At 38.1% G+C, this 27,293-nt stretch overlaps 1 protein-coding gene across 4 annotated transcripts in view; it reads left to right on the top strand.

The window, feature by feature from the left end:
- MED13L (mediator complex subunit 13L) overlaps positions 1-27,293 on the top strand; it is a 190,348-nt gene that overhangs the window by 98,476 nt on the left and 64,579 nt on the right. The gene's annotated exons all lie outside the window — the stretch shown is intronic.

Genomic DNA, 27,293 nt, shown 5'->3' with positions numbered 1-27,293 from the left:
CATCTCTTTATCTCACTGCATTGTCTTACAACGGAACTGTCTTCTGTTACAGTGAAGTATTGCAAACCATTGGCTTCATTCTGTAACAGACTTTGTGTTAACTGGATACATCTAAACAGGAGTTGTTCTTAAGATACAATGTGGTAATTAAACATGAATTTGTCTTTCTAAAAACTGAAAGCATTAATTTAGCATATGAATATCTCTTTTGCACTACTGAAACTCTTTGTACCTTAGTAGGCTTACACAGTATATATAACCTTTGTGATCTCCCTTTTGACCTGAGTACAAGAAGCTGTTGAAGGGTCCAGTTTTATACATGCCTTTCTATGTCCTGGCTGTACGTAACCCCTCCTCGCTCATGTTTTCTGTTTTTTTCTAATCGCACCAATATCTAGTTTAATTTTCTGGAAGATTAGTTCCCTAAAGTGGCGCCAGAAATGGTTTGGTACTAGATTCTGGAAAAGGGAGACAATTTCTTTCAGAAAAAGCTGTTCGCTCTAAGGCTGCAATGAAGTTGATAAAACAAATTCAATGCATTTGTGAATCTCATATTTACTCCTGGTGTGCATCAATCTGAAAACTGAAGCGTCTGATACAGTAGACTGTCTGTCAAACAGCAGCAGCACTGGCATGGAAGGGATCATTACTTCAGAATTTTTGTACCTCGCAGGTTCTGTGTCTTATTTACATCTGTGAAACACCATATCATTTGTAAGCCGGGTGATCTGTAGGGGATCATTACATTTGTTTGTAAATGTATGTACAAAATATGCACATAAGTATGTCTTCTTTGGAACATGGTACAAAAAATGAATTAACATTGAACTTATAAACCATATTTGAATTATTACTGTATATAAAGGGACTTCTTATAGAGTTTTAGGGCTGAAGGGTAGACTCTTGATTTGACGAAGATATTGATTGTTGTTTTCTTTGTGAAGTAACTGTCACTATAGACCCTATGGATACACAACGTGTTTATTTAGCAATATAATCATGGCCTAATTTGAGATTGGTGATTTTTCTGCTGTATCTGTATCATTGGAGTTGGCTAGTCTTACTGAAAGATGGCAGTAAAGACTGCAGAGGTTGGCAGTAGAGTCTATTTCAGACAGTAGCAGCAAATATCAGAAGGCTTTGGGGAGTAATTTTTCCTGACTTTATTTAATGTCTTGTGCTTTTTTCCTCTTACTCGGTCTCAGTCTCTGTACAGCACAATAAGTGATCTTTACACAAATTAACTTATTCACATTGGTTCCATATAAATTCTTTGTGAAACCTTGGTTCTAAGCAGCAGCTTGTAGTAGATAACACAATAAGGAGCAGTTGCAGGAAGAAGAGGCCAGCTGAAGGTCTCCAGGTATTTTAGCACTGTGGATAATGCCTTCATGACCACAAAAAAGTGATACGTGAAAACACAGTAGCTAAACCTATGTTAATATATAAAATACTAGAAATAAGTTACACCTATGTACATTAATTAAGTTGGTTTCTGAGAGCATGTAATCTATGTTGAAAATGAATGCAATATTGCCCTTGAAAGAGGGAAGAGATATACGTAAAAACATACATATGTTTATATATATACGTTTATAGAATTAACATTTTTTCCCCTTCTTGAATGGACGAAAAAATGAGCAAATGTCATTCAGGCAAAGAAATACAAATGGTTCTGAAATCTGTTTTTATACTCGTGGCAAAGATAGTCATCTCGGATTTTGAACAGCCTGAGTTCCTAACTTCATTTCAGGAATATACTTGAAAAGTCTTGAGCTGGGCATAAGGAAACAGGGAAAGAGCAGAACTCATGCAGCTGGCTTTCAAGGAGTATCATTCAAGGAGTAATCATTCAGGGCTTGTGATTTTTGTGAATGGCATTAAAGGAAAAGGGTGAAGAGATCTGTGGTTTTAAAATGAAGTCAAAGATGAAGTGGAGCATGTCAGTGGCCGTGACCTATGTAGTCCTGAGATGTGAAAAGGAGGTCTAAGAACAGCAGATGACCCTCAGAAGGTATGAGAACCAATACGCAAGATGAGTTTTTCTGCTCTTTTTCAGAAGTGAGGGAACAGCAGAGGGAGTTACAGATCCATATGCAATTGTTTTGTTTACAGTGGGAACCAGATGCTTTTGACAGGAAACTTAGTGCAGTGTTTGCGGGTTTTCTTTCCTGAGTTTCCTTTTTGTTGGTAGCATCATTTAATATTATGTGTCACTTCCTAAATAATACTACATGTTTTATTGTCTGTTCTACAGCAGCATGTGTCTAAAATATGTTTCCAAGTGACTGCTGGAAAATACTAAACTTTATTTATCTTCACAACTTCCTAAAGGAGATGATATGTTTGTAATTTACAGAATTTGTCTGATACAAGGAATTGATAGTTCCTTGCACTGTGTGGTGAAAACTCATCTTCAGAGTCTATTCACAATCACTTCCAATTACTGTATTGGGGTTGTGGATTCTGAAAACGCTGCCATAAAATTTTAAACGTGTTACTGACAAAAAAAAAATATCCTACAACCACCTTATGCAAGGATCTTCACTAGTTATTTTAGTGTCTGTGTTATTGGTGTGTAGTAGAAAATTGAGAAAGAAAAAACAGTTTTTAGTGAATTGTGTGAACAACATAAGTTAAGCTATTTTAAAATTGCTTAAGTAACTGATGGGTCAACTCCTTTTCCCGAAGTCTGTTGGTTTTCCTTACTGTTAAGAGGAAAAAAGTTCCATCAGTGAAGTATTTTGAAGTCAAGTTTGTTTCTTTTCTCCTTACTAGGTGAGAGGTCTGAAAGCAATGATGTTTAGGTAGCCACGCTGTCCTCTGTGCAGGTGGAAGAGTGGAAGTACAGTCAGGCTGCAATGAAAAATAGTTTTTTAATTTCAGTTTCAGAGCGGATTTTTGATTTGTTACTGTCCCGTAAGACAGTTAACTGACATCCGTGTGTGAATGGATGAACAGAATAGATGAATGGATGAATAGAACTGTCTAAATTAGGAGCTCATGGACAGTGTCTTAATAAATACACTATTCTAAGTCCCTCGTACCAGTTTAACGGAATTCAGAGAGTACATCCATATCCATTTCGCTCAATACCTGTATTCGTCTCTTTGCAAGCATCAAAGTGGGGTGTTAACGAGTGCCATTGAAACCTGAAGACTGCAGACACCTTAAGCACAGCTTCCTCTTTGAGATCCTGGAAGTTTTCAATGCCTTCAGTTTCCTAGGAGTAGTCATAGGACTTATCCAAGGAATATCGGGATCAGTGATGCCAACAATGACATTCAGCATTGCTTGCAAATAACATTGCAAGCTGTGTTCTTTTCACCATGCTAGGAACGCCTATCAGTCAGTATCTTCATCTGAAAACATCAGTTTTAGTGAGCCCTAGAGAAAAACTGCAGTGCTGTGCTGGGAGGAACTGGAAACCAGTGGAACTGGTGCTTGTCTAAGGCTGGAGCACCTTGTCTGAATCTGATACAGAGGCTTGGTTCTGGCACATGACGTTGCCCAGATTATGTCTTTTGGCAAATGGTATCAAGGTGATTCATTAAATGATGACATAATTCAGTAAGAGCATGGTAAAACAAGTTTAACTGATCTAGTTAGATTTTTAATAGGATTTGAATTCCTCAGCTGAGAAATGGTAATTGATTGATTGTGCATGTACAGTCTGCTCCAGTGCAATGACAGTGCTTCAGTTAGAACTGGAGGGGTTTTTTACTTTCTTAAATTTGGCAAAACCAAGCCATTTAAACTGTTTTAATTCTATAATCTTATTTATGTACTTGTATTTTAACAGTGTTAAGAAAAGATTTGAGTAATGTGATTGTATGCATTTCTTGAAGATAGTGGTACTCCAGTAATACATCTTCACGGTGTAGCCAACAAACACTGTTGCATCTGAGGAAAAGACAAGGAAGGAAAATAAAAATCAACCTGATTTAATTCTAAATCAGGTATGATTATTGCTTGCTTCTCAAATAAGTGAGAGAGAACTACTGGGTGGTAAGAAATACTGCATATTTTCCAATAATTGTTCACACCCTTGAAAAATTAGGCTTTTCTGTTTCGGTTCAAGAACAGGCTTACTTCCCAGACGAATGTTTTTGTACCTCCAAGGTTTAAATTCTGAAAAGTAATGGTAATCTTTTTTTCTCAGTCTTACGGTTTCAGCAAAATTCTTACACCAAGCTTATATTGTGTGGTTTGTTTGTTTTTTAATTATATTGGCAACCTTGTGTACTAAAGCTGACTTTATTTGTACCTACTCTGAAATACTGGGTAATGCGGCCATGGGAATGCAGTCTGCATTCATATTTTAGCAGAAGGAATAAGATATAGAATGTGAAGTACATGTTTTCACATGCATTTTTCAGCAAAAGTTCTTATATCAATATGCTTATATTAATAATGTTCTAAAACATTTTAATATATTTAAACTATGTTCAAGTATATTATTCAAACAATTTATATGTACAATAAATATTTTATATAGATAGTAAAACAATTAATTAGGGATACTTAAGGATATAATTAAGATAATTTGGAAAAACAATATTCAAATAATAATTGCTAATTACTGTTATTTGTCGTGGATATATGCTACTGGTAACCTTGGAATGTTTGTGTCAAATTGCAAGAATCTTGCATGTAAAATGTGATTGAAGATGCTAGCACACTGTGCAGGAAAAAAGTGGTTTGGACTGTAAGCCTTCATGTGTTTTTATTACCAAGGTAATTCCTAGATAAGCTATAAATTTAGTTGTATTCTTTATTCAGTCTCCTGATACTTTTCATTTAATAATGAAAATAATAAAACAATGTTTTGAAAAAGGCAGTAAGAACTGTCACAGCGCATACTGTAAAATTTTCATTGAGTGTATTAAATACACTACCCGGCTTGCATTATCTCTGCACTGCCGTGTGTTTTGGCGCGTAGCCACCTACATTGTTTTATGGCTGGCCTTCAGTAAATGAAACAAGAATCTAGAGCTGTGTACCTGTAGCAGCCATTGCTGAGGACTGTGCTTTCTTCATAATGACCCAACCTTTTCATCTTCCTCCCCTGGGGTAAGAGCAGGAAAAAACAGTGGCAAAACAACCTTAGGCACTGATTCTTCAGATTCATTGACCCTTGCCAATCAAAATAAAGTCCTGGGAACAATAGAAAGACTCCCAACGTGGGGTCACTGGTAGGATGTCATAGAAGCAGTGCTTCTCGTATGCTGCCTGTATCCACTTCAGCTAATTCATGATGCTGGAGAAAGTCTTACACAGTTGTTTGCTGAAAGCATGGAACTGAGCCAGGCAGCCAAGATAAAATGTAAGGGATGTTGATAAGTGTGCCGTTTGTTGCTCAGTTCTGCGATATTTTGCATTTTGCTGATAGACGTGAGTTTGAAATTCCATCTTTGCGAGTCCACCCTTGTCTTGATAGCAGGGTTTATATTATTGCAGTCGCCTCTGTGTGTGTATGCAGTGTTATCTCAAAATGAGACTGCTGCTTGCTTGCCAAATGAAATTTATTGTATTTGCACTATGTTTTGGAGCGCACTATAAGTTTTGGAGTGCCTGCCTATCTCTGGCAGAGACAATATAAGATGTGGGTCCTGAATTCATGGAGCAATTCTAAAATATGGGCAGCTTGGTGTGAGGCAGGAGGCTGTGCGGCAGAGGGTGGCAGCCTGGCCTCCAGGAACCTTGGAAAAGGACATTTGTAATCTCCACTTTGGCTTCTGAGGAGTTTCCAGCAAGGAAGCAAGGTGCTGCTGACAGACCTCTACCAGTTCAAAATGAAATGTTAGCAGAATTCTTACCCCTTTCTGCCTTGGGAAGGAAATAACACCCTCTGGCCTCTAAAGGTAGCCTTTTTTCCTATTCTGTACTTGAGGCAGCTGAAACATTCAAGGTGCTGTCACTGAGTATCATGGAGCTTTCACAGATTTTATTTTGGTGAGGTGCCTGAAACTCTGGATAATTTTTTTCCCCTCTGGAACACTCTGAATCCATGCATTTTCATCACGTGTTTATAACTACTGTTTCTGTATAGGATTTTGAGAAAGCCAGGATATACAGAAGGTATGTGTTTTTCATGTGTATCTAATTGTACTGTTTAGGTCACCAGTTTCACCATTTTGGGGTACATGGTGAAATACACCTGTAGATAAAATGCAAATCAATTTTCTCTAGAATTTTATAGATAAAAGATCATTTTACTGGTGTAATGAATGTAAGCAAATTTATATAAAACTGTTCTTCTCATCTCTAACTGCTGCATTTTGCAAAACTTTCTCTTCTGGTACTTATTTGCAGGCAACATTTATTTTGTATACAAATATGTGCACATATTAAGGTTACTGGAATGCCTACATGTGCTCCAAATGTTTACATTATTTAATGTAATTGAAACACTATTTTTCACACTTGCCAATTTTTAAAAGATAATTATTTAAAGGGTTGACATATTTTGGAGTAGGGGTATACAAGTAGCAAGTAGTCCAAGGAAAGCATGGTTATGTATTTCTATTGTCGTCATCTTATTAGTCATTTATACTTATCTAGTGTAGAAATTACTTAGTAGCTTAACTGTTTTGAACTTCAATAATTATATATGAAGCCTGGCTTAATCAGGACTTGGTGACCAATTAGTGAAGTCCCACTAATGTGTAAGCTTCTTTTCTCATTATACACTCACTATTGGCACTGTATATAAAGGATAAACTAAGTGCCCCTGATGTGCTGTTAATTAGATTTGTCAGGACTCCCAGTTGTACTGTCTGCCAAACACAAGTGTTGTCACTTGCTGTATCAGTAATGAATTGACTTAAGGGCTTTTGTAGATATTTAGAGGGCCTTAGTTTTGAATACTTACTCTGTTGCAACTCTAATTGTAGTTACAGCTACAGCTCTGCTTACTGTATTCCAAGATCTTTCACAAACAGAAGAGGTATCGGCTTTCTTGAACTTCTGAAAAATCAAGCTGTATTTTGTGCTTAAGCTGATTTATAATCCTTGTAGGCAGCAGGTGGTCTTTTAAGTTCTGGGAAAGCAGTGGCACTGTATAGGATTTGTTTTAAGTCCAATTCAGAAGTGAAACACACTCTTTGTGTTCCCAAATCAAATTGGTGCCTAAAGCCAAAAAATCGTTCAGTCTCTTCACAAATAGGAAAAAAAATTCAAATAAAGAAATTCCGTTGAATTATTTCAGTCAACAATAATACCTTTTTCATTTATTCTTCTGACATTTTTATGCCTCTTTAAAATTAACCAAACTCCCTTTGGAAACCAAGTTCTTTCTGTATAAATAACCTAGATAATCTTGAAAGTGTTTTCTGAGACTTACGTTCACCTAGATATTTTTCTGCTAACCTTTAATTTCTGAAGACGTAGGCTATTTCAACTGCAGTGGGTTTGATTGTTTTTTCCCTTTTAATTCATGGGTAATCTTTTCTGCTAGCACATCTCCAGGCACTCATGACATTTTGCTTGTTTGTTTTAACTGGTTGCAATCTCAATTTCAGGCTCCTCTCTCCTCTTCTTTACCCAAATCTTTCTTCCCCAGCTTGGTTTCCTGATCATACCTTCAGGGATCTCTCCTGAATGTGAGCTGTAGCAGGTAGTGTGCCAGCGCAGTGTTCTGCGCGTCTCTGTAGCCTGTAGAACAAGTATTTTAAAATACTGCACAATGTCATCTTTGTGCAATACCGCACTATCCGTCAGACATTGTGCAATCAGGTTGCTTGTGTAGGAAATCACTGGGAGATGTGATATAAATAGTCTGGTCTGTGACTGAAGTTATATCAAAAAAGTTATGGAAATGCCTTTTTTTGAAATAATTGGCTGGAACCGTTCATAAAGAAGAGAAAGCTGAATTACACTGTCTTCTGAATCCCTTTAATGTTTTGGCTTATTAAGCTTTCAGATTCAAGATAATAAAACACATTCAAAATAGCTCCTCTTTAGTTTTAATTTACTGCTAGTTTAGAGGATAGGGAACTTGAATGAACACTGTATCATAAATAATATAAATAAGGCTACGTAATTCTTCTGTGTAGGACTAGTAATAAAAATAAAACTCTATTCTTCCTTTTAATAATGAACCAGTGAGCTGTAGGCCATGCTTTTCATGACTGAAATGAACATTGCATAGGACCCATCAGCTGATGTACAGTAATTAGAGAAGATACATCTTAAAGTGTATCAGCATTAATGAACTCTGCTAGCTGCAACTGCCTTGACAAGTGAGTAAAGCAAAATAAGTCTTAATGTACATCTTCAGTTCATTGTTGAAAGTACAGAACTAGTGCTTGCTGAGTGTCACCTTTTCCCACCTCTTGAGAATTTAGTCTGTCCTTTCCCCAGGAAAACCTTCCTGTCCTGTTTGGAGTTTGTACTGTACACCTTGTTCCTTCAGTCTGAACTTCAGACAAGTAAGATGTGGTCTAAGTCCGAGGCAAGATGAAGAAAGCATGCGTGGAGTAGGTCATTTCTCAATCATAAATGCTGGGCAATTTTCAAGTGCTCTTAGATAGGCAGAGAAGTGACTTTTTATGTTCCGAGTGCATACACTTGTCCAGGATTTCTCAACTTTATAAGTGAGCAAGGGGTGGATAAAATTTTTGAAAAGAAAAGTGGAGGTCATTACTGTGTTTGGATTCCAGCTGACTTTTACTTCAGGTTGGATATATCCACCTGCATGGCATTCTTGCTTCTGACTTGAAGTGTATAGGCAGTCTTCTCTTTCACCGTCAGTCACAACAGATGCTGTTTGTTTTTCTTTCCTGAAAATCACTACACATAAAAATACCCATACTAAGTACAGACTGCATTTAGTCTTACTGGACTTCACCCTGATAATAAAGCTAAGAAAGAGAAATCACTAAGGAGAAAAATCTCTTTTTGCTGGCAAAGGTAGCCAGCAAAGAGCTCATTTCGTCGAGTATTGACAAACTGATCTCTTTACCAATAAGATGCTTCATACTGCCATCTACTGACCTCACCTTCTGTTGTTCCAGCAGGGGATCCAGTTGTGGCTTGCATTTGTGGTAATACGTGTGTTCCAAACTGCTTTGTTAATTGTTCCTCTGCAGCTCTGTCATTGTAACACTTGGATGTGGATGCTGTTTTTCAGGATTTAAAGTACTACTTTTGGAATAGCTTCTGTCTGTTACAAAGCGTTTACATTAGGTAGGAAAAAGACACTCTAAATCCTAAAACTGTACTTGTGTGGAATTATTTCAGTTGATGTTTTGGTCAGAGTTCATCTGTGCAGGGTGTTACAGATAAAAGGTACTCTAATCTCATATCACTCGTGTGGCAATGCCTTTTGATCCTCGGAAATTTGTAAGAAAACCAGTCATCCTCATGCATCATTGGATTTAGTAATGTCTCAGTGAACCTCTTCAGCATCTGGCTTTCAAGAGTTTTTCTTCCTGCAGAAGTCAACTTCCCTCTTCTTCTTGGCTTGTGGTTCAAGTTCTCTGTGTATTTCTGAGAACCAGTTCAGGTTTGGACTGAGAAGCAGTTTTCTTAATTAAGCTATATTCTGTAACAATTGTCATCTTTAAGTTCCACGTAACTAGACAGACAAGCCAACGATAGCAGAATATTTAGGTACAAATTGAAACTTGCATGGAAAACAGTTATGCTCCCTTGATTTTCTGTTTTATCAGTCAGAATGTCATGGTGACATTTGATTTTTAAAATTTCCTCTTCCTCTGTTGGTGGAGAGCAGGCATTCCTGGAGACATTCCCTGAGATTTTGCTTTTCTGTTTGGTGTTTTTTCCTTTTTTTTTTTAATAAACCAAGCTTTAAAAATTACTTTGAGGGCTCTCAACTCTTTAATCTCTTCTTGGTACCAACTGTTAATGAGTAGAGGAACTGGAGGAACTGCAAGTGTTTTTTGTATGATGGTATCAATGCATTTAATTTTATAACTTCCATCTGTTGACTGGAAAGAATGCCCATTGAGGGTGGTAGAGATCTGAAGAAAGAACATGCAAATGTATTCCTTCTTGCTGAGGGATCTGACAGTCTAATTTATGGAATTGGATGTCTAATGTATGGAATTATCTTTTTATTAGTCTTCAGATTATGTAAAAACATATCTGCATGCATACACACAGTTTTGCTTCAACTATACTTACGACCTGGTCTTTTGAATAACGGTTCTCTAGCATGGAGAGAGATACTGGAATTATTTACCGTCCCACCCAATTCCTAGAAGAAGATTTAATTTAGGAAGGAGCAGAGATGTTGCCTAAAGTGTTTCAGATCTTGTCTGCTTTGGGCCCAGTCATGAGACAGGCATGACATTTAACCAAGTAAGATAAAAAGCAGTGTAATATAGACACTCTGGATGTTTCAGGGAGCTGTCTGCTATTATATGCTTTTAGTTTCTTAAATATGCCCAGATACACTTCTTGAATAATCCCTTAATGTAAAAATTGTCTCCAGCAGTGGTCAAAAGTGGAACAGCTTACGGAAAAGTATAAGGTCATGCCAAGAATACAGTGATTTTGTGTATTCTCGGTCAGCTTCCTGCTGATTTTGGCAATATAGCTTGACATATTTTTGTGTTTAATAACTGTTGGTGAATTTTTCTTATGTGAGTTTGTTTAATTGAGTTTGAACCCACACAGAATTTTAGCATGCGCAGATATTTGTTGGTAATTAATACCATAGTTCATCCATGCAAAGAATGAAAAAAATTGTTTCTTGTTTTATTTTAATGTTCCGGTTTACTTGTGTAGCTTTGTCTTTTACTTCCAGCATTAAGTAGAAAATGTAACTATTTCCTTTTTTGTCTCAATCCTTTAGTTATTGCCTTCACAATGAAGACTCTTTATGTACTTTAACGTACATACTTCATGTATGGTTTCCATATGAGTACCATTCTATACTTACCTTTTTAATTAACTCCTCGTGCATTTCTTACTTCTACTGTCATTTCTTCAGGTTAAGGGGATTCAGAAATAAACCTGTTAATACGCGTTTTACGAGCATTTGCTATTTTTCATGGGTTTATGGGCTATTGCAATGATATCTTCTGTTTGTTCTTTATACACATTTGAATTCTGAGCGTTGTTGTATTTTTTTGTTTGATTAGGATTTTTTTGTTATTTCTAAACTGATGCATCTCCGTAGAAATGTTTACTTTAGATCCAGTAAGTTCTTTCCTGGCCAGCAATATCTTGCTCAAAACCAGAATCCCTTAGAAAGAATATGTTTTATTTTCCCCTCCTGCACCCTTACTTTGTTTTTCTAATGAATTTCATTTGTGAGTTTTCTCATCCTATCAGTAATGCTGGTGAAGGTGTTCTCTAGTTCTTTGCCTTGAGTTCTGTTTTTTCACATTTTTCAGTATCCTAGCAGTAGCAGAATGTTATTTCTTCTCTTCCTCATTTTATAGAGATTCTTGTAATTCTCATTGTTTAGCCCAAATAATTGTGACATTTCTTTTATACGGGAAGTTAAGTCAAGGAGTATGCCTAAATACTGTGAGGAAATCACAGGAGCCTAGGTGATCTCAGGAGAGGTACTCAAGTAGCTATGGCGTTTGTATAAATGGAAGAACTAAAGAACTATCAAAAAATCAATGGAAGTATTACTGATGGAATTTAGGATAGAAAAAGGTTATTCTGAATGAAGGAGTTAAATATTTTAAAGCAGTTGATTGAAATTCCACTAGCCAATGGACTTAATTATCCCCACCCCATGCATCACTAGTACTTTTCTTTACAGGAGATAACACTGATACCGTTAATGGGACTAAATTTATCTTTTCTAGTATGGTGAATGTTCTTAATATGTATCAAAGCGTGCACTATAGCAGGATTTTCTGTTGTACTTCATCTTTCTTAAGATGCATCTTTTCATTCTTGCAAAAACGTGAATGTTCACAATGGTGTCACACACTGGTAATTTCAGTTGTATTCTCATTTTCCCTTTATGTAGCATTTATGATCTCTAAAGATGTATTTTGGATGTAAATGACTAGTACAAGAATATACAAAAAAAAAGCTCCAAATTTTGAGTGACTGTTTTGTGTGAGTGAAGATGATTTACTTTGAGTTGAAAATAAACTAGTCAGCCCTTTCACAATATGTTGTCATAACAGATGTGGCAATAAGAGTGTTAGTTCAGTGATTTTTTTTTAAAGTTGAAAACTGTAAACCGCTGTTTTGAGACTGGACTGACTTGGTTTAGTGGCATGTTTTTTTGTGAAAGTACTCTTGATTTATGTATTTGTTTTTAAGAACAGCTTCATACACAGCAGCTTTGTCATTTATACAGCACTAGAGAAAAAATCCAACATTCCTGGAGAACAGATGGACTAATAAACTCTTCACCAACCCCTGATACTTATTTTAGAATCTATTTATGGTGCGGTGCAATCAACAGCAACAGAAATGTAAAAGTAGTGTTGCTTTACCTTAGACTCTTGAATTCTTTCTGACAGCAGAGATGGCTGCTAGGAGGTGTGCTCCCTCCCTCCAGGTCTTGTTGCTGATTTCTCTAATACAGCTGAGTGTACAATTTCCCTGATGCAAAACTGAGGATGTTGAACCTAAGAAAACTTGGTTTCTATCACCTTTTTAAAAATATTATTTCTTTAAATGAGTAGTGCTTTCTTCACTTTGTCAGGTTAAGAGTTTTGAGGTACAGTTGCTACACAGTTCAAACGTTTCAGATGTGTTTTTAGAGGATTAAGCATTACATTTTTAATGAAGAAGTTGATCATTTGAAGAAATACTCTTGACTAAATTATTTTTAAAATAGCGGGGTTTTCCCTAAATCTTAATGAACAGTTGGAATCACAACTGAAGTCAAGTGCTTAGACAGTTTGCAGTGCTGCAGTAACTTCACCTGTCTGTGCTCTTTGCAGATGTATACCGTACTGAAGTTCCAGTACTTTGTTTCAGAAAGTATTAACTTAATTTTATTGATGTGATTTTACTGTTAAGCTTTTAAATATTATTACTGCTTATAAAAGTCTCTGTAAATGCCAGTCAAATTAATTTTTATGTACTGCATAGGTAGCATATTAAAGCAAATAGATTAAAGCAATTTATAGGAAATAGTACACTGGAAATGTAAACATATATTAAGTGAGAAAAAGATGTGGTTGCTTCGACACATGGAACAACTAGAAGATCAGAGCGGGTCGGCCTGATTTATTAAACAGTCAGATGGCACTGCAAAATAATAAGTCATCGTCCTGCCAACAGTAAGCAGGTCACAGCTGAACTGTGTGAAAGACTCAGTGCTTTTTTCCTGGTCCTAAGTGTGTAAGATATTTTTTTTCTTTCAGTTAAAAACCTTGAGCAACTTGTTGTGGGGGGCAGTTAATTACATTTATGTGATTTAATACGCAAGTAGCTACTTGTAGGGCCTTCAGACATGTTTAGGCTCCTATTTCATGTTCGTTTTAGCTGGAGTTGGGCAAAAATGGGTTCTTTAAGATTCTGCCCGATGTCATCATCTTCTGTCTTAAAGCAATTCTGAAAATCTTTTAAAACCTCGCTCCAAAGTTAGAAGGTGGTGTAAGTCCCCCGTCCAGAACTGAGTGAGGAATACTAATCCAGCCAAGGTTTTGTGAGGTTTAGTATTTTAAACACCTGGGTGTTTTTCAAAATGGGACTTCTGTAAAGACTTTAATTCTGTCACTTACTCCTGTTGGATTTCTTTCACAGTCAGCTTCTCAAACGATTCCTGTCACATGAGGAAAGGTCTTCTGCTGTTCTTCAGGATGGCGATATAAATAAATATTTATTAGCATCCTTAATTATTGGCAGAATCATTTAACTTCGCATTCATATGGTTGTGTATGCGCATATGTGCCTAATTTAAAATGCAGTTTTTATGCATGTTTCCATCAGTGTACTAGAGCATGTAGTCTGAGCTAAGAAGAAAACAAAACCCAAACCCTCAGCTGATACAGTGCTCGTCATGGCTATCTTTGTTTTGAAACAATTCTGGAGCATCTGTCATTGTTTCACACAATTTCCTGTAAAGCTGCCTGTGGCAGTTGCGCTCATTCTTTATTACCCAAGGGCTTTGCTAGCTATAAAATAATGTATCTGAGTACCTAATAGCCTAATATTCAGCCTTCCCAGGAGAAGTGGGAGTGGAAAGCTGTTTTTTACTTTCCTTTTTGCTGACTGTGCAAAGCTGACCCTCAGTGAGAAGCTTTTATCTGCATTGTCCATGAAGTCGAAGGGATTTCCTATGCTAATGGCTCTTCTAGCTACTGGATGGCTCCTTCTATGTCTCAAAGAATGGCACTGATCAAATTAAACCTCTGCCTTAATACAGATGACACATCTGCATGTGATTAGCTTTCTTAGCAACCCCTTGGACTTTTGCTTTGCTTGTTTATTAGTTTAAAATGCACTGCAGAAATGGGACCAAAAATGATGCCTAGCCACTACTTGTGGGACCATTCCAGTATATACACACATGTCATGCCTTTGTATGCATCTATAGACAGATACCTATTGCCACTATTCCTTGTAGCTATTTTCATAGGGAAAACATTTTTCAGTTATTTTTTTTAGTAAGAAAAATGAAATGCTTAGACACAGCTGTTCTTCTGTGTTGTAGTTGAATATATGAATGTTATGAATGTTTTTCTATGGATTTTTTCCTGTAAAAAACTAAATAACAGCACTTGCAATCAATTTAAAATTCCTAAGCCAAACAGCATTGCTTAAAGATCAAGATGTGGTAAACACTTCACAATTATTTGATTTTGCACGTGAACAGTTCCACCAGGGTTACTTACCAAGTCATGTAAAGGTATGTTTGAGGAATTAAATCATGCTTGCACATGTCAGTGCTGGAAAACCCCAACCATAGACCTAATGCACTAGTCTGCCTATAACTTAATTTTAAAAAATCTGTCCTAAAATATTTAGAATCATAGAATAAAGGAACACTTAACCGGAAAGGTGTTAGATATTTTCATGCTTAGTGTTTAGATATTTTTCTTTAAATTAGTTACTTGCCAATTAAATATTTAGCGTACAATTGATTTATCATGGGGTAGGTCTTGTGAATAACAAAAAGTGAAATAAACCTAATGAGAGCAATGGTCAGGGAACATAAATCAGGGGTAGATTTCTCACAGCAAGCATAAACTTAGCACACATCTGTATTGTAGAAGGTAAAGTGTGTGAACTAGAGTAAATAATGAAGTGAGAAATGCATCTTTAATACTTCAGTTACATTACAACATGTAAAAAATATTGTCTGATGCGTGCTGGTTTTAATAGTATTATGACTCCTTCATCTGCAGTTTGATTGCTTCACGTTCTTAAAAAAAACACTTGAGCTGCACATAATTTCAGAGCATCACATTCCATTGAAGCCATTGTAACCACATGATTGTTTAAAGTTATGTCCTTACTTCCTTGTCTGGCTGAATTAGGATACAGTCTTCATTTCTACATTCCTAAGTCATGAACGGCTTCAAAGAGATTCTTTTCCCAGCCGAGTAGCTGCCAGTGATGCTTTGTGATCTCAATGTGAAATTGAAATCTCCATTTTAAATTGAGTTTGGGGGCTATTTCCTAAAGTAGATGTTAGCTATGTTTGGACTTTAAATTTTCTGATACACTGAAAAGTCTCGACTGGCACATCAGTTCTGGACTTTCCATTTGCAAAGCAGTCCAGCTATCCTGAGCATGTATTAATAAAACCCCTCTGTATGTACCAACACACATAAAACGAGGATTTTTATACTTGTGCAGCAGTATCTTCTGCTAGATCCTTTGAATTCACATGTTTTTGTGATAAATTCATTTCTCGTCTACTTGTCATGAACCTATAAAATCTTGAAACTTCTCCAGTGTGACATTAGGTTCTGAAGCATACTGTGTGTTTGCCTGTATTTACGCACAGGACGAAAGGCATCTGCTTCCCTTCCCCACCCCTCTACGTGAACCTTTAGATTTGGTACAAGTGATCATTTCAGATCAATAATGTATGTGAATGTGTATTCCTGTACGTGTTGAAAAATATCTTGATTTCCTCCTCATCATTTTGTTCTTTATTTTTCTAATTAAAATTCTATTTCGTTGGATTGTTTTGTTGGCAAAATGCACACGGTATGATTTGTGTTTCAAGAAACACTTCAAAAATGTAGTCATATTTTTAGGAACCTAATTTTAGATTTGAGTTCTGTGGCCAGGTGATTTATAATTTAATATTTAGATTTTTCTTGTTTGCAACTTGATCTGTCCTAGGCTTCATAGTAGATTCCTTTTTTTAGACTCATTTAAAATATCTTACTGATAAAGCATTGCCTTTCAGCAGTAGCATTATGAAAACATTTCCTAATGGTTGAAAAATGTTAGCTTAGCTGTTCCACCCAGGTCATTTTAATATTGGGAGAGTGTTTGTTGTAGAAAGTAAGAAAGGAATGCAGGTGGTCTGATTCCTTTCCAATGAACTAAGTTATTTTCATGCAGAGCTCCTGTTTTATGTCTGCATCTTCAAAAGCAGGTGTACTACAGTATTACTTTTTCATTTGCCAAAATCCCATTCTGCAAGGCTATTCAATTAAAATGCAGCAACCACCTTCAGTCTCAGTCTGAAATGACAAAAGAAGAAACAGCTGAATCAATATATTTAAAATAAAAAAAAAGACTGCACTACTGTAGTGACCTCTGTAACAGATGGTACGTTGACCACCTCCAAGCAGTAGCGTAACACTTGCTGGGATCATCTATGCAATAATTTGCCCATATGTGTAAAACTAAAAACTGAAAGATAAAATAGGCTGGGAGTTCTCTGCTGCCTTTGTAGTGCCCTCTCTAGCCTTGAGTAGCTCGCTCTGTGTGGAAGCCAGTGCTGGGAAATAATGCCATTTGATAGCTGGAGGTGGTTGGTTTAGTTCAGTGATCAAACACCTGGTTCTGGCAAGGTATATTTGTTGTTAAAATCTGTGGTTTTTTCCTCACCTCCGTCAGGAGGAGCTTGTTACAGAAAACCTGCCCGAAGGAGAATAACAGTCATAGTTGGAACAGAAACTTCCCGCTGGCGTGGTGTGGCAGGCAGTGCAACCACCCGAGTGCTGTGAGTTGACAAGGGTTAAGGCTTGCAGGGAGTCCTGCTGCAGTCATCTTGGATGGCAGGAATTACAGTGAAGTTTTTTTCTCTTGTCAAGAGTTTTCAATGAAGCCAAATCCCATAAAGTGGTTGAATTCAACTTTTTTTGAACATCTGTGTATGTTTTTACTCGGATTTTTTTTTCTGCTGCAAATCTACTTAAAGTTTTAAAATTGAATATGGACTCTAACAAAAGAATTAATATTTTCCCAGGTTTATACTGTTTTTTATCATTGGTTTAAAAACAAAAAAAAATGAAGGACCGTGCTGTGAGATATAGGGTGGGAATGCAGGAAGAGTAATCTACTAAATCTTTTTCTGACCACCCCTAATGCCTCTATGCTATAAGCCTTTTTTGACCAAGACCACTTCTTTCTGTAAGAGAAGAAAGGATTGTTCTTTCTTGTGTGTCACACAACACAAAGGTAATACACAGTTGTTGTAAAAAGACTATCAGAATGAAGTGTAATAATCTTCTACCCCTTCCTCTGGAACAAAAAGGGTCAAGTCATGTTAGTGTTTAAACCTAGCTGCTGGTACTGCAGAGCAGTAACTCCAGGAGTCTACAACTTACACGGGGCTTGGGGCTTGTGTGTGCCTCCCCAGTGCCACACGTGGTTCCTGCAGCGCGGTGTTGCAGTCAGTGCTGACAAGGAAAGGAATCGTAGACCAACCAGTTTTTACAAGTGACCTAAATAATTCTTTGTTCCTCAACTCAGCTATGTGTTGCTTATTGCACGTGCAACATTTAATAGGATCAGATAATATTGAAGGCTCGTGTTTCTCATAATTATCTGTTTAACCTTGTGATTGAGGGTAATGTATCTTCTCCATCTGTTACTCATACAGCAGAAGTAGAACTAGTTTGTTTGGAGGCTGTTGGCTTAAATGCTGATGAATAACTGTGAGAAGCCATGAATAATGCAATTAACTGACTTTGAATCATTCTTAAAGGTAAATATGGTTATTGATGCAGGCCACCAGTATGACTTCTAGGCCAGGAAATTTCAAAGCTTTATTAATTCTGATAGATGTTTTGCAATCATTGTGTGAAGGAATTTTGTAGATACAGTTTCAACTTCCGTGTTCTGAAACTCATCACTGCACTTCACACTAATGAGCAGACTGGGGAAAGAAGCCAAGAAATTAATGGACCATAGAAACTAAATTACCCTTTCAACCCTGAAGGAAGTCTTCTCTCATACTCAGCTCATGAATTGATCCTAACACAAGGAAAACAGAACCTGCTAAAGCCATTTGATGGCAGTGTCTTGCCTTGGTACTAAATCTACATAGTTTTTACAAAACCAGACCATGCTTGGTTTCTAAATAATTTTCTTAGATATAGATTTCTTTCACACTTTTGCATGTAATAAAATTTGCCCTCTATCTGAACTGATTTTTTGTCTGCTCTTTCGAATTGCTGTGGGTGCTGGAAAATTGAAATCCTTTCTGCTTTATGAAGAAAGGTTTAGAAATGGAAATTTTAGGGGTAGCTTGGATCAGCATTGCATGACTTGTGATTAGTCTTCGTTAGGTTATGGAAGAACAAATTGCGAGGAAAATCATAGTTAACTACGAAGTTCTCATGAGAGATGTTTAGGTGCTTTAAGAATCTTGGCATTGTTTGCTTAAGAAAAAAATAAAGCAGTATGGGATCCAGTCTGTAATTAGTTTCATATGGTTTAATTCTTTGGCAACAACTGTAGTGTGTACACTGTACCCAAACAGGGTTATACATTACTTCCTACCTAGGCATTAGAAGTTAGCTACAACACTGGCTGTTACTTGCTACAAGGTGGTGTTTTTATAGTCACTGCCAGTGTTCCTAGTACCAGGCATTTCTTTCATTACACGTCTTGCTCCAGTAATTTTGTGCTGCAAAAAGTCATTCTCCTCCTCCCCAAACGCAGACAGACATGGTGTTTCACAGCTGGCTCACAGTTTTGGTTTTTCACTTAGATGACCTTATGCTTACAGCTCACGTATACTCTATATGATAATTGTATGGGTACTTTTATGGACTGTTTTTAATAGATAAGTATGGATGTCTCATTTCCAGTAGTTGCTACATGTGAATTTGTGATAAAGATCGATTTTTCCAGTCTGTGTATGTCAGAATTCCTGCTTCTAACTATTGACCATAGTGACTGAACAGCTACAACTACTGGAAGGTCTTCCTCTACTTTGTATGTGAAGAAATGAACCAACAAACCTGCCCCATCCTACTACAGCTTAAATGTACAAGAATTATTTTTATTAAAATGGCTTAAAGCACTTCTGAACAGAAATAATTCATGCTAGCAGAAGGTAATGCTTTGCTCATGTAGATTCATCTGTGGTGGGGCCATTGCCAGCATCGTTACGTCTGTGAGGAGCGGGGGTAATTGGAGCTTCCTTCTTCATACCAGCAAATGCTTTGATGTGTTGGCTGTGTCCCACTTGTATTTTACACCTGAAAATCATATTGAAGTGTTCCATGCTCTTTTCAGCTTAAGATAAGCAATTGCATTTATTCTCTTGGTTTTTCTGTTTCTTCTTTTTTCCCCCCCAAGAAGAAATCAGTGAAATGGATCAGAACTGAGTAAACGTCTTGAATGAGACGAGCTGTATCCATTTCTTAACTCTTTTTATGACTTTAATAGGAGTACCATAATGAACAGCTTCTGCTTAATCACTCAGTCTTCCACCAAGTCTGAAGTAAGAAGAGCACGATGCTCCTTCCCTATCCATGAAACCTCTCGCAGAAGGCCCTGCACCACATTCGCTTGGCAGTTGGAAGCCGCTGCAGAGCTGCCAACCCCTCCAGCTCCCGCGGCACTGCTGCTGGCAGGAAGCAGCAGCAGAATTAGCCAGAATTTTCCATACCGGGCTCTGATTTTGAAACTGACTGCTTGTGTGACAAAAATAATTGTCATGTATGAATATGAATTACATTTGCGAATATATATTTACATTTTTATCATTGAAATGTTTCTTCCTCTGAGCAGATACTTGTTGAAAGCTATATTTATGTAAAATACAAATGTGCAGCTTTTTGCATAATGTTACAAATTTTTGAAGAATGCATGCACACTGACAAAACAAATTGTCTCATTACCGATACTCATGGCAAGTTGCTCCATGTCTAAACATATAAAATGTTCACAATTTTTGTCATATACTTAGTATTGGCCAGTGGAACAAATAATCTAACGCTTCAAATGTTAATTTTAAACTTCATTTTAGGACAGATATTCTTCTGTATTCCAGAGAAGCCTTTACATTTTCTCTGAAAGCCTCTCGTAACTAAACTAATGGTGTCTTAAAGATGGAGAAAGGCTACAGGATGTGTAGGAAATGCAGGGCCTCAGAGCCTTAGGGAGCAGCCAAGTGCCAAGGAGCCACAAAATCACTCATGTCCTGTTAGCTCTACTGCTTGGTGGAGGGGAGGAGGGGGGTTGTTACTTGAAGATTGAGAAACTCCTATTGAATTGTGTTGCTGGTAATTGCAGGAAGATAGCATTTAATAACTTAAAACTGGTGGTGGGTTGGGCTTCAGTCAGGTGATTGAGACATGCCACAAGATCTGCTCCTTTCAGCATCATAACTGTTCTGCTCTTTTTTTTTATGGGCTTTATGAAGTTGCTGAATAAGCTTCATTTCTTGGAGAGAAGTAGATGTAGTTGGGTTAAGTTCCATCCTAAAGCCTGTGTGACTGGATTGGATCAAAAGTTACAATGATGAGAACATAAATACCTTCCCTGCCTCTGGTCTCTTGATTGTATTGTCATCCAGGGCACGCTTCAGGTCTCCGCTTTCTCTCATTAAATTGTTAGTCCTCTGGTTTTGCAGAAATTTTTCAAATTCATTCATTCATATATTTTGTATTTTCTGTCTTGAGTGGAAATGTGATCCTTGTGGAATCCTACAGTAATCAGAAGCGAACATTAAGAGTCATTACATCAGTACAATGTACAGTTCCAATGCTTTTTCAACATTGCTCAGGTGCTTTCTTTAAACTGATTGGCCTATGGCATCTTATCTTAATCTGCAGTAGAATTATTATTCTTTATTCTTCCCTTCTGTCAATTTATTACCATTAAGGAACAATTTATTACAGTTAAGGAAGTACATGAAGTTACTAATAATTGTAAGTGGCAGTTCTCTGTTCTTTGTGAAGAGATGTAATTTTGGAATATATCAGAATAAAATAGATTTTCCTGCTACACACCTACTTAGGGTATTCTAAAAATTTTATTTAAAGTCATGATGGGATTACTGGGCCATAGAAAGTTATTTTAAGAGCAATTTTTAATTCTTTTACTCCTATGTAGCTTCAAGTTCAGAAAGGGAATTTCTTCAGTGACATGAGAGGTATTACAATGGAATTGTTTTTCATCTCCTTTGTCAGAGAGGAAGGTGGTGTTACCAGGTATATGCTTAGTTTAGTCTGTTCTTACCGGAGAGTTAAAGAAAGAAGACAGAAATGTATGAATGCTGTGTCTAACAAGCTGAGTTCTCAGCAGGAATGCAGCAAAGTCTTTTATAGCTTCTGACATCGTATCTGTTTGCTGCTCTTGGACATAAAGTACCCCTGTGATTTTCATTGCAAATACATTACCGATAATCAGTCGATCCACTTTGAATCCGCATTCATAGTACTCATACTTACAAATACTACCCCAAAACATGCCTACTAGTGTTACCCCTGTGATGAAAGACAGCACGTTTTCAATCTAGCAGTGAATGAGACTGCAAACACCAGCATTTTCTCTGAACTCCAGAGTTCCCTGGCACCAAAATGAAGGCACTTGGGCATGAGATACCTTCATTCTGAGCCCTGTGACAGTGGGGTGACTCTTGGGGGGTGGGCAGGGTGAGGTGCCCCAGTCCCTGGGCAGTGCTGGGGAGGGCCAAATATGGAGGTGTCTGAGCAGTGGTGTCCTTGGGGGAGGCGTCACCCCTGTCCTCTTGCGTTTTGGGTTTAAATTCTGGAGGGAAATGCAAGGGAGGACTTGCCTTTTGGTAGGTAGGGGTGATTCCCCAGGGCAACCCTGGCATTCCTGTGGCAGCAAGGCCCCCAAAATTTTTTAGGACATAACGAAGACACTCAGTATTTTTTTTGTGCATCGTGTCTGTTGCTGCCTTTAACAAATGCTATCTCTGAATCTCACAACCCTCTGTAACACCTGAAACCAGTCTGTTTACAGTGGGATTTTTGAATAGGTCACTAACCACCAGCAAAGAAGGCCTGTGTCTTTCTAATAGTTAAACCAGGTGGGTAGCCTGCATATTGAGAAAAATCATACATGCTAAAGGAGAAGGTGAAATAACTGCATACATTCTCCGTTCCTTTCAGTCATTTTCAATGTTGGTGTTACTAAGCTGTTCCACATGCAAGACCCCACATTAAGCTCTCCGCTGTGCCTTTCCCCTTTGCTCTTCTGCTCGCACATATTTACGTGCCTTTTCTCTACAACACTTGAATGCATCTCATGCACTAGTTGATTGTGCTCGAAGAAAGGAGCTTGATAAAGGTATACGTGCAGGCAGGTATTGAAGTGTGTGATGGAAACCTGACATCTCTGTGGGAACAGCGTTAAGATTATGCAGGCTATTGTGCTCACATCTTCAAAAGCCTTCTTGCGTGCCTTGTTTTCCCTGATAGAAATCAGGTTGGTGAGCAACCCCACCATTTATCAGAATATTTTCAAAAGGAAATGACTGCCTCCTTTGTAGGGTGTAGAAACACCACATCGCAGAGACTCCACCTGTCTTCAGATGTCAGGATGAAGAAAGAGCAGTTTGGTGTTACCAAGAAACTTCTATTTTCTGCTGTTAGCTCTTTTTCCACCGGGGCAGAGGGCAGGATAGAGGTTATAGCTACTGGGATGCAGTGGTTCTGGACAGCTCGGGGTTGATAGGCAGCACTAGAGAGCAAACTGAGGGCTTGGTGAGGCTGCATGTTGCATACAGTAATTGTCTGCACCACCGAGGAACAGCTGTGCCACCACAAAGACAGGAGTCTGAGGAGGCAGCAGAGGCTCTGGCTGATGTTGTGGCAGGATTTCCTGGTAGTGATGACATTTGACCATTTCTTTAAGCATGTTGGGTTGTTTCCAGTTGTCAGCTCTTTACGGCACTAGTTCTTTTCCATGGTAATATAGGTGCTGGGAATGCTCACAGGAGTGATTCCTGGCCCATTCCAGGAATCCTGACCCGCCAGCAAAGAAAAATATTTTCAAGCTGTTTTGCTCATTCTGAGCTGCAGTGAAATGGCAAGTAACAGTGGTATAAAGCATGTTGAGTCGGCCGCAGCCTGGGTACCGCTGAGCAGACAAACCTGCGTTAGGCAAAGTTACGTCAGGTTCTTTGGGAGGGCCGGTGGGGACCAATGCAAGGATTCCTGGGGAGCAAAGGTTCTGCATCTGGTAATCTGAGCATCGCTTCTTTGTAAATAAACCGCGTGCGCTTTTATAGGGGATGGCGCATTGCTTTGTAGGACTTGCAAAAGCTAGAAGCTTGAAAAGCAGGAGTAGAGGAAATAATAGAGGTATAACTCCTTTTCTTTTGGTTCCCTTTTCTTAATTCTGTTAGGAGACATTTTCTGTAAAGCAGACTGAAAAAACTTGGATCGTGAAGCCACAAATCATACTGAAGGATATTAGCGTGATTTCAGTCTCACTCATTTCCCTTCTCCCACGTTTACTGGTAACACCTGTGTTTTCTCTGTTTCTGGATTCTTCAGGAATAGGATGGCAATGGTAATAGCTCTAGCAAGGACTTTAGTTGAAACGTTCAGAAATTTTGGCAGGCTGTCAAGTTATACTTTGGGGCGGGGGGGGGGGAGCAGGAAGGTGGAAAGAAGAACCAGAACTGGGAAGCCGTTATTTATTTTTTCTTCACCCTGTAATTCAGTCAAAATTCAGCAGTATTTAATTGAACGCGTGAAGAGAAAGTTTCTGACCTTGAGGGAAATCCTGCCAAATTTCAGTGACTTGTTGGAAATAATGAAGTCTTTGGGGTTTTCAGAAAGCTTTCATGAACTTTGTACAATCTAAACACTTCATAGGTATGCGTCAGTCTAGCTGCTTTTCCTTCCAACAGCACATGCAGACAGCTTGCAGAGTTCAGCTGTTCCCGTGATTTGGATTTCCTTTCAGTGCTTTACCTGGCCAGGCTGGTTTGGAGATCAGGGCACGCTGCATCTTTTTTCCTAGCGTGCTGCTGATCTGTGGGCTTGTGTTGTCTGCTGGAGCTCAGAATTACCCCTGTGTACATCTCTGCAGACAGGGGCTGGATACAAGCAAGAGCAGCGCGCCTTCTGCAGGGGAATTAGCGGCCTAAGCTAGCTCTCAGTTGTTGTAACTCCGCTTCCACGCCTGGATTGTAGTCGTTCTGAACAACGTTGTTCCACACTTGCGAGCAAACACGTGCCATCACCACAATAGCTGGTAGCACAGAACCAGCCTCAGTTTGAACCGTCTCATTTTGCTACGTGGGTGAGAACTCGGTACGAAATGAGTGGTTGCAGCACATTCCTTCCTACGGAATTGTTTGGACTGGCAGCGGTCCTGAGTCAGCAGTATAGATGGCAGTAAGAGGCTCAGGCACTGGGCTCGAAAGAGAGGAAGCCTACTTAGGGCTTACACCCAGTTCTCATGCGTTTCAGAGCAGAGATATCCGTAACTCTCTGCATTTGGCTTGCTTTGGCATTACCACAGCTAAAGATCGCAGATGAATAAATGATGCTGCCTTCCCTTTCTCTGGTGGTCATTGGGCTTCGCGGAGTCACAATTGGATGGGTGCTGCTCACCAGAGCCTTCTGCTTGGTTCAGCACGCTCTGCAGCACGATTTGTAGTTCCTTTCTTGTAAGGCACATGACTGGTATGCTTGGCATTTATAGAAAACAGTTCTCGCCACAGAAGTGTTTTTGTGTGTGGTGGTTTTCAGCAGAAGTTTCAGCCAGAGACCGGTTTTTGAATACAAGGGAAAAACTGAGGAGGAAGTAATTTGTGTTGTAAGGTTGCTTGGTAGAACTGAAAACAAGAAATCTTGCATTTAAAATGATAGAAGAGTATTTTTTTTCCTTCTCATATTATTTTCTTGAATTGTGTTCTCAGAACATATGTTCTTCGGTTTTCAGATGATCCGTTTATCATATGTCTATGTAAATGTTAAAAATATTATAATACATCTTGGACAGATGTACCGAAATGATACCTTCCTTTCATCTGTTTAAGCTCTATTCATTTGAGCCTCATGTAGTTTCAGGGGGTGTTTTTAACTATGGCTTATTGCAAATAATTTTTCTTTTCAGATTTTGTGCTTGGTTGGGCAGCTTATAGAAAAGGCGACTCATTTTCAAAAGTACTTTACTGGTGTAGCAGAGAAATCCCATGTTCATTCTGTTGCCATTCAATGTGTTATTTTGAGGGAAAGCAAATGTCCTATCCAATTGTAATATCAGTGAGATTTCGAGTGGTTTTAATAGGAAAAAGTCATTTTTCCCTCTCTTTAGGAGATACTTGAAAATAATTTGGTATTAAAGATGTTGTGGTCTCTGTGAAGCGATATGAAGTGACACAGTGGGACTAATTTCATTAAACTAGGTATGGGAGCTTGGCAAGAAGAAAATAAATCCTGATCATGGAAGAGTAAACCTAGAAGGAAAGTGGTTATTAAAGAAATTGAAATTAAGTCAAAAAATGAGAGGTAAACAATGTGTTACCTTAATTAAGTCCAATTTAGTGTTAGTTTAAATATAAAAGAGCTAGAAGAGAAGAAGACCAGGTGCCATAGAGAAAAAACACTAGTACCAAAGAAATTGCCATGGAAAAGAAGAAAACTTTCAGGAGGTAAATAGGAGCTGCAGAGGTAGGAAACAGGGAATATGATTGACTAAACTGCAAAGCTTTGTTTTATATTTGTTAATGCACTTCCTTCTCTATTACTAGACCTGAGTTGTGTGCCACCCGTTTCAACTGCATTCACTCTTCAGGGACATCAAATGGGAGCCAGCATGTAGACGCTAAATTATTTGGAGAGGATTCAGTGATTGACTTAAATGCAAAGGGATTAATTGGTCTCTAAACTAGTCAATTAAAATGTACTCTGAAAGTGGAAAGATCACAAATGCATGGCAACGAATAAATTAATGCATTTTTCAAGGTTTTAGTATTTTCTACATGTTGTTTAATATGGTTTTGGATCATAAAATTTATTCCATGAATTGCGATCATACTGCATAATGGGTGCGTGTGAAATAATTTTCCACAGCCATCTTCTCGAAGCACAGCTGGCAGCAGGCTTACAGCATTATGTTAAATGTATATTAGTAGGTATTTACATCTTCTGCAATCTCTTTTACAGATGATACAGCAAAGGATGACAAATTTTCTCTGAAACCATGCCATAAAATGAGTCGGGTCCAGCTCTCTCCAAAAACTCAGGCCCATCAGGTGTAGCTCATTAAGCTTTATGCTCTTCAACAGGAGGGTGAAGGACATCATACCCTTAGCCAAAAAAGTGCTCAACTCCTTGGTTCTTGACTGAGGTGTGCAGCACTAAGAAATGCAGGGAGATTTAAGTACTTTGGGGATTTTCTTGTTGTTTTTAATTCAGTCGAGGTGTAGGTGTTTTGTGTGTTTTTTTTTCCTTTTAGGGGACAGAAACGGCATTCATTTTATGGTAGCGCTGTCCTCTGGCTAAATGTGAGAGTTTGGCTGCAAGTCCTAGGAATATTAAAGCTCTCTGTCAAGTTTCATATCACTTCATGTTCTGTAATTCAAATGCAGGCTTGGTGTCCTAGCTTTATAATCATGTGAAGGTATCAGAAGATTTGTTTTGGGAGAGAAACAAACACAGAGGGGAGTCACGTCTTCCCACATATGCCATTGTCATTTTGAAATTGATCTGGGATGGTCACAAGGTAGCTCGCTGCGTGCTCGGGGAGCCGGCCCGCCTCTGCAGCAGGGAGCTCACAGAGCTGAAGTTTACCTGCTAGAGAAACTAAAAAATGGCTAATACTGGAAAACAGATATATGTATTTAATGCCTGATGGGGTTTTGTGTTGTTTTTTTTTTTTTTTGTGTTCAGTTTTATGTTAAAGATTCACATAACCTTATGATATAATGCATTTACTTGTATTTTTTCCTTGAGGTGCCTGTTGTAAGCAGCTGTTTGAAGGTATAA

Source organism: Anser anser (assembly GCF_964211835.1).
Source record: "Anser anser genome assembly, chromosome: 18".
In the NCBI taxonomy this organism is placed as follows: domain Eukaryota; kingdom Metazoa; phylum Chordata; class Aves; order Anseriformes; family Anatidae; genus Anser; species Anser anser.
The sequence above is the reverse complement of the archived record's forward strand: the minus strand, read 5'-3'. Positions and strand labels throughout refer to the sequence as shown.